Below are 16,536 nucleotides of genomic sequence, written 5' to 3'. Positions count from 1 at the left end.
TAATGACTGATATATAATTTGCCACTCTAGTACTCCTAACCTTTGAGTGATTAATGATACCTTTTCAAGGAAAAGAAAAAAGATCTCTTTGGTATTGATAAAATATTTAAAGTACATTGTTATTTAAATAGGTGCATCATAAAACTGGGCAAACCCCTTTGGCTTATAGCTCTTTTACAAATACACCAAGTAGGGGTGCCTGGGGTTCCTGGGAGGCTGTCAGTTAAGTGTCCAACTCTTAGTTTCACTCAGGTCATGATCTCATGGGTCCTAAGATCCAGGCAGCCTCTGGCTCATGCTCAGCAGGGATTCTGTTTGGGGATTCTTTCCCTCCCCCTACCCTCCTCTCATTTTTGTGTCTTTGTGTGTGTATGTGCATGCACACTCTCTCTCTCTCTCTAAAATAAATAAATCTTTATACACAAAGTAAATTTACAGGTTAAATTCTCGATTTTAAAAGTTCATGATTCAATTTATTGATAGTAATTTAATTTGGGAGTTAAATGCTATTTAAATGGACACAAATCACTACTTATAACCTGAATGGCATGCTTGCTACTATGCTTTGGACCTTTTGAGTACGGTATTTTTATTAACCAGTTTGTGATGCTTGAAAATTCCCACCATCTTTCAATATTTAAACTATTTGGAAATCTTCCTGTATTAATAGGATAAGAGACCATGATATCATTTGGGCTTCACATGGTTAAGCCTGATTATAAACAAATAAACAAAAACCCAATCCAGAAGTGCTTAGTTGAAATGCCACTGTTCAACTCTGAGAGCATCTAGACCTATACTTTCCAATATAGTATTTGCTAGGCACATGTGAATATTTAAATTTTAATTTAAATTATTTTAAATAAAATAAAAATCTCAGTTCATTAGTCACACTAGTCCCATTTCAATACTTAATAGCCACGTACAGCTAGTAGCTACCATGATGAACAGCATAAAACTGAACATTTTCACTACCATAGAAAGTCCTAAATAGCACTTATTTAGAATATACTTACATTTATCTATTTATATTTTCAGATTAAAATTTTAAAAATTAAAATTCTTATGAGGAATTCCGTATCTTTAGTAGACATCCACTAACCAAAAGGGACTGAAAGACATTACACTGGACTGTAGGCCATGAGTAAAGGAATCATTCCTATCCTGTTAGCTGGTTTTTCCTTAATCTTAGTGCTTAATAAAAGCTTGTTGGAAGATAGAATTCTCTATTTTAAAAGAAAGCTGAGTATATAAGTTATGTCTTAGAACTAAGAAGTTTTGGCTCAGTGATTGAGTGTCTGCCTTTGGCTCAGGTTGTGATCCTGGGGTCCTGGGATCAAGTCCCATACTGGGCTCCATGTAGGGAGCCTGCTTTTCCCTCTGCCTATGTCTCTGCCTCTCTCTGTGTCATTCATGAATAAATAAATAAAATGTTTAAAAAAAAAAACTAAGAAGTTTTGTGATGGAGTAGACATCTTGGAATAGAAGTTTGGGTATATATGTATATATACCTTTTCTTTAGTAAATATAACATTAATATATTTTCAATAAATACTTCTTACATAATTTATTTTCCATGATTATTATAAATAATGATAAACTTGTAGTTAGAAAGCCTGCCCTCTTTCATAATTAACTTCTTCAAATCCTCTCATTTGTGACATTATACCCCACATTTTGGCTATGGAAGAAATCAGTATGTAAATTTGAAAACAAATCAAATTGAATTACTGGTATGTTGTAAATAATGACCATCAAGTATTAGGTTAAGATTACTTTATTATTCTTTTTTTTTTTTTTACTTTATTATTCTTACTGAGTGGACTCTGTCACAATAAAAAACTTCATAGACTCTAGTACAGTATCAAGTGTTTCAGACATGTTTGTTTTTAATGCTAATATCTTTACATATTTACTAGCTTCCCTGAATAAATTTGTTTCTGCAAGTTCTACACAAATTTACATTTTAGAAGTCGAATCCTTCTTTAATTAAACTAGAGTATTTCATTATAAAGGAACTCTAACTTTTTTGTTATTATATCTTGTTTTCACACAATGGAGTTATTATGTAATTTGAAAAATCATCCCTGTAATGTTTTTGTTGTAAATTTGTCACTTTAAAAAAAATGACTTATTCCTAAGACTATACTGGCAAAGAATCTAGACATTTCATCTGTATCTTATTGTATAAGGTTCACATGTTGGCATTTAAGAATCTTCCTACAATGAAAACAACTCTAATAGATTATTGATGTCCTAGAAAAATGAGATAAGCTTATCAATGATGAAATAGATGCATGTATCCTACTTTATGAAAAATAAGATATTTTATTAGTTGGCTGTTTGATTTATAAATATTACAGATTTTATTGTAAGTTCCATAAATATGCTTGGCAAAATATAATGGACTACTTACATTTCTCTCAAGAATACTCAGGTATAATATATTTGTATTTCTCTGAATTTTAAGGGAACAGCCTAAAACTGTGTGTTAAAATGCAAATGAAATGCCATAGTGCTGGAAACCTTTTCTGTCTAGCAGGAAATATAGAGCACCAGTAATTTAATTAATGCTGGAAAATGATGCTTTCCATTAGCACAGATTTACTTTCGAAAATAGATAATGTGTTGACTTAGAGGTAATCTCAGTTCTCATCTTTTAAAAGATTCCATTTTCCTTGGAGTGCAAGTACTTCTAAAATGTATATAAGAAATAGCTATAGTTTTAACCACATCAATTTCAGCCAAAGTTTGATCTATCTTAAAAGATCAGTAAAGTGAGTATGACTGTGGACAATAATGCATGGAAAATACAAATACTTCTTTTGGGGTGCCTGGGTGGCTCAGCTGGTTAAGTGTCTCTTATTTTGGTTCAAGTCATGTCTCAGGGTTGAGAGATCAAGCCTCATGTTGAGCTTAACATTCTCTATCTCTCTCTCTCCCTTTGTCCTTCCCTGCTAGCTCTCACTCTCTCTCTCTCTCTCTCTCTCTCTCTCTCTTTCCTTCAAACAAAACAAAACAAAACAAAACAAAACAGACACAAAAAAAAGGCAAACCAAATACCTTTGAGAACCAATAACTCTTAAAGAGCTGGTCACTTATCCTGGAACCTGGAGTTATGTTTATGTCCTTGCACAAAGTGATATATTAATGCATATGATGGGGATTCAAATAGCCTATGCTAAAAATGTATATTTCTCTATAGTTTTCTTCTGAAAATCAAATTTGAATGAAGTTCTCTAAATCTTAAAGGTTTTATATATCTTTACCTTTTCACATGCTGCTTTCTCTAAATAGCTCTCCTTCCTCCCTCACTCTTTTTTTCCTTTTTTTTTTTTTTTTTGGTATCTAACTAAATTTTATTGTATTTTTAAAAGATTTAATTTATTTATTCATGAGAGACATAGAGAGAGAGAGGCAGAGACACAGGCAGAGGGAGAAGCAGGCTCCATGTAGGGAGCCAGATGTGGGACTCGATCCCCGGTCTCCAGGATCACACCCTGGGCCAAAGGCAGCATTAAACCACTAAGCCGCCCAGGCTGCCCATTTTATTGGTTTTTATTATAAGCCTGAGCATCTTTGGGAAGGTTTCTCTAGTTCTAGGAATAAATGAATCTTGTTTATAAGTATTTTTGCAGGTGTATTAGTTTTCTTAAAAATTTGTCAGACAAATATTTTTAATTTCTATAGTTAATATATTAATCACCTGTTTTACTGAATGACTATGTATCAAAGTCTTTAAGATTCACCTGAAGCTTTTTCTTCCCTTAACCAAATTCTGCAAATGTACTTTCTTTAGCAATAAAATAAATAGTTAAAGCTCAGATTCTATGTTTTATACTCGCAGTAATTCACTGATTTAGTAAGCAAATACTGCAATGTTTTAGAATTTTCTTAATTAGCAGGTCAGCCTAAAACTTAGAAGAACATAAAAAAAGACCAAATATACAGTTATAAGTTCTCCCTGTAGTAATAGTCATTGGTCCAGTTTGGGTTGATAAAATCTTCTGGGCTTAGAACAACTATTGTGTCTGTGAAAACCTAAAACACAAATAAAAAAATGTTATGCTACATTTTACTATGCTACATTTTACTATTATTCCAAAATATCAGGTGTTAAATAAAGAACATATTATCTGCCTACCATTCTGAGAAAGGAGAAAGTGGTAATAGTCTCATGAGGTGGATTTTACATCGACTTTAACCCTTCTGGATATAAACAATTCACCATATATACATAATGTTTAAAGTTGCTCTAAGAGAGGGGCACCTGGCTGACTCAGTGGTTAAGCATCTGTCTTTGGCTCAGGTCACAATCCCAGGGTCCTGGGATCGAGTCCCACACCAGGCTCCCACAGGGAGGCTGCTTCTTCCTCTGCCTAGGTTTCTGCCTCTCTCTCTGTGTGTCTCTCATGAATAAACAAATAAAATCTTAAAAAAGAAAAAAAAAACTTTAAAGTTGCTCAAAGAGAAAGGTGGTGATTTGGACTAAGCTATTAGTGCTCCCATTTTCACACCGTGCTTTCAGACTTATACTGACACATTAATAATATCAATATCTCCCTAAGTAGAGATTTAATTATACTTTCCAAACAAGGCAATACATTCATACTGTACATTCAAACTGTCATAAATAATTAAAGCTAAAATATATTCTTCAAAATAAACAAACTGAGTAAATTTGTGTTGCTGTGGCCTTGATTTAGTAACAAGGAATTTTTTAATCACTCATTTGCTCATCAAAGAAATATTATAATCTTGATGTACTATCCTTGGGTTCTAGTTTACTTCCTTATTTTAATAAGGCAGGATACATTTTTCATGAAATGTTACTTAAAATGGCATTATGATCAACAGACATTTATTCAATATTTACTGGAAGCACGTCAAGCACAAGACACATTACTCACTCAAGCTCTACCATTTCACTTTCTAGACCAAATTAGTACCAAAGTCTTGGACAAATGGTATTGCATAGAGTAGGGCAAATGGCTTCATGGTGATTCTAGGATCCAATCTATTCACGTCTCCTCAAGTAACCCCAAGTAATCCTGTTTCTTTATTTGTTTATGACTGGGTACAGTGTACTTTATTGATGTTACATTACAAGGTAGGGCTCCCTAGCCCCCCCTCCCCCCACTTTCTCCAGAAAGTCTGGGATAGAAACTGTGCAGGGGTCAGGAGATTCTCAGTATGTTGGGGGATGAGTTGGAGCAAGGATTCCTCAGCAGCTGGGGGGGTTGTCTCTTTCTCCCTTGTTCTTACTGGAGCAGGTGGTCCAGGAACTTTTGGAGGCCATGTGGATCATAAGGTCTTCCACTCCATTGCTGTAGCCAACTTTATTGTCATACCAGGAAATAAGCTTGCCAAAGTGGTCATTGACAGCAATGCCAGCCCCAACATCAAATGTAGAAGAGTGGATGTCACTGTTAAAGTTGTAGGAGATAATCTGGTTCTCATCATAGCCCAGGATGCCCTTCAGATAATCCAATGTTTCCTTTGCCACCTTCTTGATGTCATCATATTTGGCAGCTCTCTCCAGAGTGCAGAGAAAATCTACAACTGACATTTTGGGGATAAGGACACAGAAAACAATGCCAGTGAGGCCCCGTTTAGCTTAGGGCTGACCTTGCTCATAATCTTGGCAGTGCCAGTAGAAGCAGGGATGAAATTTTGAGCAGTCTTATGGCCATAATGCCACAGCTTCCCAGAGGGGACCATCAGGGATCATTTAGTGATGGCATGTACTGTGGTCATGTGTCCCTCCACCACGCCAAATTTGCCATGGTTGACCTTGGCCAAAAAACCCAAGCACTTCGTAAGGCAGAAGGAATTTCTGAGAATCTTGAGGAAGCTGTCATACATCTCAGGTTCATGCCCATTCCAAACATGGGGGTATTAGTGGAAGGGGTGGAGATGATGACTCTTTTCTTCCTTATCAAGTGATCACTAGCTTCTTCATGTTGGTGAAGACAGCAGTGGACTCAACAGTATATTCACTACCAGGATTACCCCATTTGGTGTAGGTGGGCTCTTGCTCCTGGGAGATGGAGATGAGATTTCTACTAATGACAAGCTTCCATGTTTCAGTCTTGACTGAGCCGCTGGTTAGAATCATACTGGAACATGTAGACTGTGAAGCTGCAGTCAGGGGTCACAGATAGAGACAATATCCACTCTGCCAGAGTCAAAAACATCCCTAATGACCAGAAACCCAATGTAGTCAAATCAGTTTGTTGAATTTTCCCCATCACGTCTTAGGAACGTGGTGGGCATTGCACAAAAAGGTGTGGATGCCTGCATAATGCAGAGGAACAAAGAACCCCAATCATGTTAACTACTTTTATCCTTCCCAAACAAATGTGGGTGATATTATATCCTATGATATCTCTTAGTTCTCTTTTATTTATTTCATCCATTTATTTATTCATTCACTCAATAATTATGGAGGGCTACTGTGTGTTTGATACTATGCATACTAACATGTTATTTGTTATCAAGTGTTTACATAAATAATTTTTCACTGATAAGTAATTTTGGCAAGATGATAAGTGCACTATATTAAGTAGCTTCACAGCAGTAACAACCTCAAGCAACATTTATTTATTTCTCATTCATAGTACATGTAAAGATCTGTGAGTTGGCTACTGTTACTCAACTCTTTGTTCATTCCCATTTCCGAACTCAGGCTTAAGAAACAGTCCCTGTTTAGGACCTGACATTCTTATGACAGAGAGAATAAAACAAGAAGCTAATTGGGCAGTGGCTTCAAATTCTTCTGCTTGATGTGATATATGGTTGATTCTCTTTATTCTTGGTAATTACGTTCCACTAAGTCATCATAAACACTGAATTAGCAAATACTGAACTATTGTTCTAAGGGGACCTGTGAGTGTCTGGTCGTAGCATTTTTGTCAGTCAAAATCCATCCTATTTGAGTTATATAAATGTGTCTGTTAAAATCCTTGTAAAAGAAGCCAATGTCATCATCATTGAAAACCTGCTCTTCCATATAACCGTCTCCTGTATGACACTTAGCAGATATTTTTAAAAACTTCATGCACATTTTCCTGCTCTGCAGAACCTGCCTCACTTGCAAGTTCATTTTTCATGCTGTTTCACCTTTTGAAACACATGATTCAGATAGCAGCTGATAGGGGTCTAATATTTTCCTGACCCTAGTTAATGCACCTTTCAACATGGAACCCTCAGTAAGAGAAAGTATTCCTACAGATCAACAAGCCTGGAGAAGGTCCTCAAATCTCCATTTCTTAGAAGCAACAGCCCTCCCTTTCTCAATGAGGAATACCCGGAGATTCCATGACTTAGTTAAGCTTCTTCTCTAATGCAGAAGTGTAGTTGAAGATTTAAGGAATCGGTGAATTATTGGTGGTCTTAAATTATTTCCCAATAGATCCACTGTCCTATGGTAGCACATTTATAGAGCTCCAGCTGGGATGGAGGAAAGAATGTGTGTTTATGTTAACCTAGTTTGTAAATAATAGCTATTCTAAGTTGAAATAATACTGTTGGTATTCACAGGATAGATAGGCTTTTGAATACTGCCCTGATTATTTATTGCTAATATCACCATTACAAAACTGTTTTGACATCTTAATCTTAATAAGTAAGTTGGAAACTATTAGGTTTACTGGGGGCTTTGGCAAACTATAATCAGTGAGTCAAATCCTGCCTGTTACTTGTTTATGTAAATAAATTTTTATTGGAATACAGCCATACTTTTATGTACGGTCTATGGGTGTTTTCACACTACAGAAGCAGAGTAAAGTAGTTGCAGCAGAGACCATATGGCCATAACACTGAAAATAGTTACTATCTAGATCTTTACAGAAAATGTCTGTCAACCTTGGCCTTATACTTATGGTAGATGTGTCAAAAAGAAAAAAAAAAGACATTAGTAGTGGAATCATGAAGAAATAGTTTGGAAAAAGAATATCTTCCCACAGAAACTATATTTCCAGGCCTTCTTGCCTAGGTCAGTGGCATTGAATGAATGTAAGCTGATTATGAACTTGTGCAAGAAATTAGTGCAACCAGATTTATGATAATTAAATATTCTATATTACAGAAAGCATATGATATTTTAGGAAAGCTGTTATGTTTACATCGGATTGGGAAATAATATGTTTGTGAATTGGTTAAACTGAATCGAAATATTTTGACCAACCATTTAGCATATTAATTATCTTTGATTCAACTATTTGAGCTTGGCTAATTAGCATATGAAGAGACTTGTATTGGTACCTATGAAGGATTAAACATAGAACTGTACATTTAAAAAGAGTGAATTTTATTGTGTATAAGTCTTATCTCAATAAAACTAATTTCTTTCTTTTTTAAAGTTATTTTTTTAAAGGATCTTATACCTGTATAGATATTTTAAATTGTAGTCATTAAAGTAAGTTTTATAAAATAGTTTTTTTTGATTGCTGGTATCATTGCTATTTAAGTTAAATGATTATAGGACCCATAGCATTCCACATTCAGAAGGAACAATTCAGTTTCTCTCCACTTAAAAAAAAAAAAATTCTGTCTGAAGAGCTGGTTATAAGGTTTGCCAATTGTCGTTAAGAGTATCACCATATCTGCTCAGGAATAAGGCAAACATGAGGGTTCTAGCAGGAGACCTACAAAACAACAGAGGAGAAGAGCTTTTTCTATCTGCAAATAGATTGTATGGCTACTTTGGCCTCATTGGTGCTATCACACAACCACCTTCCAAAGAATTTGGCCAATTTTGCTTTAACTGCAATGAACCATCTGATAGTGAGGCTGCAGAGGTGGAGAAACAGAACTGTTACCAGCCTCTCTTTACAAAGGTGGAGTACCTATATTCCTGAGAGAAAACACAAAATTTGCCAATTTCCAAAAACTGCCTTCATTTAAGCTAGATTGATAAATAAATTTTCACTCACAGAGCACCGAATTCTTGAAAATAAAAGAAGGGCAAATTTTAGAGTGTTGAATACTGTATTAAATTATCTTGACCAAATGGAAACACCACGCTTAGACATTCGTTACATTACATTTCTAAGGTTACCAGGTTAAAAATTAGTCTCATTATGTATCTTCTGGACATACCACAAAGGTTTCTCATCTTTTTAATTTTGTTTTTTGACTTAAATTTGCATTTACCACCATAGAGTGTTTCTCAAACTGTATATGATAAGGAACCTCAATACAAAAAAAAAATGGTAATGAATTATTAATACTGAAAATAATGAACTTGATAAACCACAAGTAGCCAATCTGGGTATCATTCCTGTTAAGCAGATTTTGAGTGCTGATTGATAAATACAGCTAAAACATTATTGGAATCAGTCTGGAAAGGTAATAAATTGGTCCTGATTCTGCTGCAGTTTTCAGCACCCTCTAGTGGAAATAAGTTTTTGAAAAACCAATTCTTTAATATAGGGATGTATTTCAACCATTTTTGCACAGATGTATCATCAGTCATCAAAACCTGGCAGTTACAGAAACTAAAGCTTTGAGACAGTAATAAACAGCATTCTATTATATTTTATTGTGTTAAATTATTATAAATCCTTCAATATGATTTGCTGTCTCAGTGAGTAAAGCAATACAAATCAAAACAAGACTAAAAGGAAACTTAAAAAAAGAGGGACCAGAGAACTGGAGCTATTCCTACAATGTCTCTGCTTTGTGCAGTGGAAATAAAGTCTAAATGAGGGTTTCTGTATCTAAATTTCATTAATGAAAATCCAGAGTATCTCTGTTCCTACTAAATTAATATCATACAAATAAAGAATACTCTTTTGAATGTATGCCAAACTTGAAATTGGTACAGGGCACCAAATGATCAGCATAAGGGTGTTCGCATGTCTTCTAGCTCTGCCTCCAAAACCAAAAGGGAAATAAACAAACTGAAACCTTCCTCAATATTTCTTTAAAAAAAATGCTCCAGGATCTCTACTTAATTTTATTTTTATTATTTTTTTAAGATTTTATTTTGAAGCAATCTCCACATCCAACATCAAGCTTGAACACACAACCTTGAGATCAAGAGTCACACTTTCTTGCAACTGAGCCAGCCAGGCACCCCAGAAAACCTCTTCAATATTTCATATTGACTTGGATAAGTGTCTTTTCAGTAATAACAACTGCACAATAAATCTCAATCCAAATTCTGAAATTTTTTATAGTAAGGTCATATTACTATGTTCATTAAAACTGTAAAATTACAACTATAAAATTATTAATTTCATGTCTTTCTTTTAGTTTTTCATTTTAGTTGATTTAAGGGTACTGTGATTTTATCAGTATAATAGCTCAATCAATCCACTTAATAATCAATTTGCGGTTTCCTTAAATTTTATAGTGTAAGGACAAAAGCCTTTGTGAAGTTTCTTTACCCCTGGAATGTTTCTCATTTAACTGGCAGCAATAGCTGTAGGACTATTCAGCTGCTCCTTTTGCATTTATCACAATGCAAAAAAATCCTTTTTACATAGAGATTTTTTTAAAAAGAAAAATTCGATGTGTTTGATTATGGCTATATATGATAGAAAAATATTAAATTGTAAGCATTTAAATTTTCTTCTCCATCTGCTGACAAGGAAGGAATCTATGTTTTTCAGTGATGAGCTTTGTGTTTTTCAGCAGAATAAAGCTTGGAGATGAAGAACTGGATAAGCTAAATTCCTCTTTATGAGAAGAAAAAAAAAAAAAAAGATGAAAGAATACAAAGATCCCAGGGAGGTGACCAAACAGCAAAAGTGACCAGAAGAACAAAACTAATGTAGAGAATTCAGTGTTCTCAAACTCAGGTTCACCTAAGAATTTAAGAAAATAATAATTGATTTTTAAATGAGTGTTTTATAAGACATAGATTGCTTGGCTCTACTCCCAGAGTTCCTGTTTAAGTAAGTCTCAAGCATTGTTTAATAACTTGCATTTCTAACAGGTATCCAGGTGATGCTAATGCTGCTGGTCCAGAGACCACACCATAAGAAGCACTATTATAAAGGATATGTAGGAAGTGTTGCTTTGGTTTGTATGGTACAGCTTTCCAACTGACCAGCCATCTTGTTTGTCTGGAATTGGAGGATTTCCTGGAACTTGCAAGGCCACAAATGGAAACTCTTCCAACACCAAGAAGATTGGTCACCCTACATTCTACCTTCAAGATATTTCAGTAAAGAGTTAAAATACTGGCTAATCCATCTGTATAAGAAAATGTCGGGTTCTTTTAAAAAAATAATTCATTCATTGGTTAATTATAAAAATTATTTGGGAGGGGTCATGGGGGACTCAGCTGATTAAGCATCAGACTCTTGATTTTGGCTCAGGTCGTGATCTCAGGGTAGTGAGATCAAGCCCCACATGGAGCTCCATGCTGGGTGTGAAGTCTGCTTAAGATTCTCTCTCTCTCTCTCTCTCTCTCTCTCTCTCTTCTCTGCCCCTCCCTCCTACTTGTGCATTCTCTCTTTCAAAAAATAATACAATTATTTTTTTCATTAATATGTTGAAATTGACTTCAGTGCTGGAGTTGTCCACAGCAACTTCTTGCTATGCATACCTCCAAAAGCAAGGGAAAGAAAGGCAAAAATTAACTCAAAAATTAACTGCTGAGACTTCATCAAAATAAAAAGCTTTTGCACAACAAAGGAAACAGTCGATAAAACCAAAAGACAACTTACAGAGTGGGAGAAGATATTTGCAAATGTCTAGTAGTTAAAGGGCTAGTATCCAAGATCTACAAAAAACTTATCAAACTCAACACCCCCAAAACAAATAATCCAGTTAAGAAATGGGCACAAGATATGAACAGACATGTCTCCAAAGAAGACACATAGATGGCTAACAGGCACATGAAAAGATACGGAATATCACTCATCATCAAGGAAAGACAAACCAAAACCACAATGAGATACCATCTCACACCAGTCAGAATGGCTAAAATTAGCAAGTCAGGAAACAACAAATATTGGCAAGGACATAGAGAAAGGGGAACCTCCTTACACTGTTGGTGGGAATGCAAGCTAGTACAGCTACTCTGGAAAACAGTATGGAAGTTCCTCAAAAAGCTAAAAATAGACCCAGCAATTGCACTACTAGGTATTTACTCAGAGGATACAAATATTGTGATCGGAAGGGGCACTTGCACCCCAATGCTTATAGCAGCAATGTCCACAATAGCTAAACTATGGGAAGAGCCCAGATGTCCACTGACAGATGAATGGTTAAAGTAGATGTCACACACACACACACACACACACACACACGCATACTAGTCAGTTATCAAAAATGATTAAATCTTACCATTTGAAATGATGTGGATGGGATGAGGGTGGGGTATTATGCTAAGTGAAATAAGTCAATTAGGGAAAGAATTCATATGGTTTCACTCATATGTGCAATTTAAGAAATGAAACAAAGGATCATAGGGGAATGATGGGAAAAATAAATTAAGATGAAATCAGAGAGGGAGGCAAGCCTTAAGAGACTATTAACTATAGGAAACAAACTGAGGGTTGCTGGAGGGGTGTGGGGTGGGAGGATGGGGTAACTGGGTTATAGGCATTAAGGAAAACACTTGATTTAATGAGCACTGAGTGTTATATGCAAATGATGAATAACTGAACTCTACATTTGAAACTAACTATGCACTATATGTTAATTAATTGAATTTAAATAAAATATGATAATAAAAAAAGCTCGAGCTGCTTTTTGAATGTCATCATCTATAATCCTGATCTAAGGTGCAGTATCCTGCTATGGCTAGAACTGTCACCTAGAACTGAGTAAGCCATCTCATGACTAACTATGACTATCAAGTGGTCAGTGTTTTGGTTCAGCAGCAAGTGAAAAGCATTCAATTAGAGAAAGAATCATACTTGGACTATCACTTCAAAGTAAGAAGGTACTTAGACAAATTTCTCAATTTTTAGAATTACAATCTTAGGGAAATTCAGTGCTTGGGAATAAGTGTTCCACACAAAGTTCATACATAAAATACCATATGAGTTCATCAAATCAGGAATATCAGAATTGATCAGGATGGGCTAAGTTTTATGGCAGTAATAAATGCAAAATCCAAATGGCTTAAACAAAAAAAATGTTTATTTCTTGTGCACATTACTTATCCTTAGAACTCCAACAGAAATTGCTCTTTTTTCCTTTTTATATCATAATTCAAGTAAACAGCACAAAATAGAGAATTTGATTGATGTGCAATGTTGATGGAATTTACTCATTCTAGGGATAACTCTTTTCCACAAAATAAATCTCTTTGGGAAATTGGGGTGAAATCCTGAACAGAGAATATAAGGTGATTATGAATGGTGATCCAGTTTTTAAAGATAAGCCTAATAAAATATAACTTACTTCATCAAAATCCCCAGAGATAGCTATTTTATTAGGTCTTGATTTAGTGGCAGACCTTGGAAAAGCATTTATAGTTTACTGGAGATGTGGTAATTCCAAAGTGATAAGTGACAAAACTTCATCAATTTGCAGACAGTAAAAATAATTCACCAACAAACTAGTGGAGCATTTTGTCACTATTGGATGAATAGGATTTCTTAGCATTCATGTTTTGCACTGATGGTTTCCAAATCTGAAAATTATTATTCAGTGGTTTGAGATGGTACCTCGGAATCTAATTTGTTTTACAAAGCTCTCCAGCAGATTTTAATACAATTACTCTGCAATGTGGACATCTAAAAAAATGATACCTGTTTTTTGCAATTTGATAGAAACATAAAGGGGTAGAATATAAATATAAGGTTACTGGGACTAACAAAACATTCATTTCAGTGTAAGCTGAATATTGTTTTAAACCATAAGGGGCAGCCCGGGTGGCTCAGTGGTTTAGCGACGCCTTCGGCCCAGGGCCTGATCCTGGAGACCCCGGGATAGAGTCCCATGTCAGGCTCCCTTCATGGAGTCTGCCTCTCTCTCTCTCTCTGTCTCTCTCTCTGTGTCTCATGAATAAATAAATAAAATCTTAAAAAAAAAAAAACAAAAACCATAAGGCTATGGGGTTATTTTATTACTCTTGAGCTGATATTCTAATTTCTACTCATGCCTCTGCCACTAATTTCCTATGTGATTTCAAGTAAATCATTTATTTTAACCTCAGATTCTTTTGAGAAATGAAATCAAGTAGATTATTAAGGAAGATGCCTAGTATTTCTAAAACCCCATATTTCCTTGAAACCTTCCAAATACCTTAAAAGGATGTGTGATATATATATATATATATATATATATATATATATATATATATATAATATATACCCCCACTGCCAGTGCATGTGTTTTTAAAAATATAGATCTCTAAATACTTGATATATCTGGGATACTCTACAGTGCCAGTTAATAGCTACAAACATTGTTTTCCTCAGGTATTTCTAGATGCTGTAGAAATCTATCGGGGATTTTTATTGTTACAAAAATTTTTCTCAATTGTGAAAAATTAAAATCAGTTTTCTAACCTTTAGAAAGGAAAGAAAATGAAGAATCGCTTCACTGTAATACAGCATGAAAATAGGTATTTGTTTGCTATGTCGTGAGTGTGTTTCTTAAATGAAACAGAATCAATTTCATCCGATTTCTAGAACAGATGATTAAAATCAAGTTCTTTTCAGGCCAGCCAAAAAACTTTAAGGAATAATCCAGTTTTGTACAACTTAGTCATGTATGTACATAATAGAGCAGGCTCATGTTTAACTATATATATGTGTGTGTGTATATATAGTTACATATATATAGTCAGATGTATATATGAGTCAGATGTATAGTATAAGCTGTTGCTGAGAATTATTATGGAAAAAAATGTGCAGCATAAATCTTTGGCCTTATTCTACTACCTTCAAAAATTGCCCACTATTTCTGGATGAGATCAATGGACTGCAGAGTATTATTGGGAAGTGAGGTTTAAGACATGCTAGCTCAAAATATGATAACTTGGCATATTGAATATTTCAAGCCTAAGGGATTTGAGAAATGGCATGTGCGGGAAGTGTTTTCTGATCTTCCAATGAAGTAGATCATAAAATCTAGGGAGGACTTTCTGACCTGAAGCAGGTCATAAAAGCTTCACATGAGAGATGCCCTTCTGATACCCACAAGAAAGTATCCTTATTTTTGAAGTTGAAGGAACACAGAGAAATTTGAATGAACAGGGCTTGCTAAGTTTCCTCCAGTTTACTACACTTACCTCATACCTTTTGTCTTACCATATTCTTTGACTACTTTCCACTCCTCAAACTTAGCACAAAAAAATACTCTAGCTGAACTATCTCTTCAGGTTTTTGCTTCCATATGAAGGCTCCTATGTCATGTAAAATTAATATTAAATAAATTTGTATGCTTTTTCTCTCCAATCTGTCTTCTGTTATTGAGCTCTGAGTTGAGAACTTAGAAGGGTAGTGTGCTCGCTTCGGCAGCACATATACTTAGAAGGGTAGAGGGAAAAGATCTTCTTCCACCCCTATACTGTATACGTCACAGTTAGTCATGGGATCTGGGGCTATTACTCATAGACCATATCAACTTTTTGAAGACTGGATCATCTGGACATGATCTCAAATAGGTAAGTACACCATGTACTCAATACTAAAATGGGAGGTAGTAGGGAAAATAAACCTAAGCATCACATCAAAGCAGGATCCTGACTTGATTTTATTCCAGTGGTTTAAATATGTTCCCATCTTACCCCTTAATCACCTTGTGCTCCTCTTATTAATGAGGAAATGGCAGAAACTGAATAGGCATGCAGTTTAATTTGTTTAAATTGTGTGAATTAGCTTTGACCCAGAGAAAGAGCTGAACTGAGAACCCTGAGGTTTGTAACACTAAACAAATCCTGACTCTTTCCTGATGCATTTCTACCGAAGATAACCTGAGATTAATTCAAGAGGTTATTTTTCTGCAAAACACTGCCAACTATGCTCAAAGCAAAATTACAAGATGTAATTTACTTGAGCATTCTTCAAATACTCTCTCACCTCCTGCCCCTAACTCCTAATACAAGAAATGTGTGACATCTACACAACCTGTAACAGTCCACCAGTGTAAGTGCTTAGTATGTGAAAGCCATTTGCAGTATTACAGGATGTGTCCCCTCAGTGCCCCAGGGTTCTTGATCACCCCTCTTGGAAGAATGAAGAGGTAGACCAGATAAAGAGTGGTGGGCAGTAAAGCAAAGTTCATTGAGCAATAGTATAAAGCTCCCCAAGAGGGACCACCTCCCCAGGGTCATCTTCCAAGTTTCTAAGTTTAGGGGTTTTTAGGAGCTCTTTTACAGAACTTTCTTAAGCCATCAGGGTGTGCTAAGTTGTGCCCATCAGGGGGTTTGGTCAGGATCTGTCTACCCATTAGGTTAGTAGGTTAATGTCTTCGTGTTGAAGGCCTTTTTTTTTTTTTTTTCTTCTTCTTTTCTTTTGCTGACATTTGGGGTCTTATACCTTCAAGGTCCCTTGCCCGTGATATTAACAAATGCTTTGTGGTTAACTGTCTTATGCTAGGATGTTTTGCAGAAGTCATTTC

The 16,536-nt window shown here is 35.2% G+C and overlaps 1 pseudogene; it reads right to left on the bottom strand.

Moving 5' to 3' along the window:
• Positions 1 to 5,224: 5,224 nt before the first annotated feature.
• LOC140617059 (glyceraldehyde-3-phosphate dehydrogenase-like) lies at positions 5,225 to 6,228 on the bottom strand (annotated as a pseudogene).
• Positions 6,229 to 16,536: the final 10,308 nt, after the last annotated feature.

Source organism: Canis lupus, chromosome 25 (assembly GCF_048164855.1).
Source record: "Canis lupus baileyi chromosome 25, mCanLup2.hap1, whole genome shotgun sequence".
NCBI classification, from domain to species: Eukaryota; Metazoa; Chordata; class Mammalia; order Carnivora; family Canidae; genus Canis; species Canis lupus.
Note: the sequence above shows the minus strand (reverse complement) of the source record. Positions and strands in the feature narration are given on the sequence as shown.